This window comes from Vicia villosa, linkage group LG6 (assembly GCF_029867415.1).
Source record: "Vicia villosa cultivar HV-30 ecotype Madison, WI linkage group LG6, Vvil1.0, whole genome shotgun sequence".
In the NCBI taxonomy this organism is placed as follows: domain Eukaryota; kingdom Viridiplantae; phylum Streptophyta; class Magnoliopsida; order Fabales; family Fabaceae; genus Vicia; species Vicia villosa.
Genome location: NC_081185.1, coordinates 94,199,243 through 94,201,105, shown reverse-complemented (window position 1 = coordinate 94,201,105; position 1,863 = coordinate 94,199,243). Strand labels below are relative to the sequence as shown.

The 1,863-nt window shown below is 41.8% G+C and overlaps 1 non-coding gene across 1 annotated transcript; it reads right to left on the bottom strand.

Annotated features, from left to right (window-relative positions):
- Window positions 1-438: 438 nt before the first annotated feature.
- Window positions 439-545, bottom strand: LOC131615352 (small nucleolar RNA R71). Its single transcript, XR_009287771.1, has one exon. It is a non-coding gene; the product is annotated as a small nucleolar RNA R71 (small nucleolar RNA).
- Window positions 546-1,863: the final 1,318 nt, after the last annotated feature.

The window sequence follows — 1,863 nt, the reverse complement described above, 5'->3', positions numbered from 1 at the left end:
ATTCCGATTAATCAGGAATTGATCTTTACTGATCAAATCAATCAAATTACCCCGAAGTTAGAGATGGCTGCTATTCGTCCTCTTAGAGACTATGCCGCTCCTTCACGAGATGAACCGCACTCAAGTATCGCACCACCTGCGATTGAGGCAAACAATTTCGAACTGAAACCTTCATTGGTACAAGCTGTCCAACAGAACCAATTCTCTGGAAGCCCTACAGACGACCCTAATCTCCATTTATCCGTGTTCGTACAATATGCCGACACTGTCAAAGCTAACAACGTTAGTTCCGAAGCTATCCGATTACGCCTCTTTCCTTTCTCCTTGAGAGATGGAGCTAGAGCGTGGCATCAATCCCTGCCCTCTAATTCCATAACTACATGGGATGAACTGAAGAGAGTATTCTTAGCTAGATATTTTCCGCCTAGCAAAACTGCTATGCTAAGAGGTCAAATCAACGGATTTACCCAAAAAGATAATGAGTCACTCTTCGAAGCTTGGGAACGATACAAGGACATGCTTAGACTATGCCCTCATCATGGACTCGAACCATGGCTGATCATCCATACTTTCTATGGTGGTGTACTTTATAACACTAAAATGACTATAGATGCCGTTGCTGGCGGAGCATTAATGGACAAACCCCATGATAAAGCATACAACCTCATAGAAAACATGGCACAAAACCATTATCAATGGGGAGGAGAACGAGCAGCTCTAAAGAAAACCCAAACCAAAGGAGGAATGTACAAAGTAAGTGGTATAGACCGCGTTAACGCTAAAGTAGACGCTTTAACTCAAAAGATCGAAAACTTAACCATCACTCCTTCAGCCACCGCGGCTACTGTAGCACCTAACTGCGAAATTTGTGGATTAACTGGACACGTAGTTGCCGAATGTCAACTCTTGACTGGTATCCCATCTGATCAAGTAAACTACGCTCAAGGAAACCCTTATTCTAACACGTACAACCCTGGATGGAAGAACCACCCGAACCTTTCGTATAAGAACAACAATGCGTTGTACGCGCCTCGACAAGCACCTGCTGTCCCACCTGGCTATCAAAAAGCGCCTGTAGTTGCTCAAAACGCCCCCTAGGAAGTCGAATCTAGAAATCATGATGGAAAACTTTATAGCTTCCCAACAACAAACCAACAAAGACTTCCTAAATCAAAATATTCATAATAGTGAGCAACTAAAACAATTATCAAACAAAGTAGATGCTTTAGCTACACATAACAAAATGTTAGAAACACAAATCTCACAAGTAGCTCAACAACAAGCACCTATTGCTGCCCATGCTGGCACGTTTCCTGCTCAACCACAACCTAATCCTAAGGGACATGCAAACGCGATTACACTACGAAGTGGAATGAACTACGATGGACCTATCGATCCTAGAACTCAAAACGCACCCATGTCACAACAAGATCCAAAGGAAACCAAAAAGACATCAACTGATGATCAAACTGCTAAAACGAATGAGAATGACATCGAAGTGGAACCTGAAAAAGAAAAACCTTACGTTCCACCACCACCCTATAAGCCACCAATTCCTTACCCTCAGAGATTAGCTAAATCTAAAACCGAAGCGCAATTTAAAAAGTTTGTAGAACTTCTGAAGCAATTAAACATAACCATACCCTTCACAGAAGCTATAACTCAGATGCCTTTGTACGCTAAATTCTTAAAAGAAATTCTATCAAACAAAAAGAAACTCGAGGATAACGAGACTGTAACACTTACCGCTGAATATAGTGCTATCATTCAAAACAACATGCCTCCCAAACGGAAAGATCCTGGTAGTTTTTCCATACCCTGTGTAATAGGAAAGACTATTATAGAAAAAGCCTTGTGCGACTT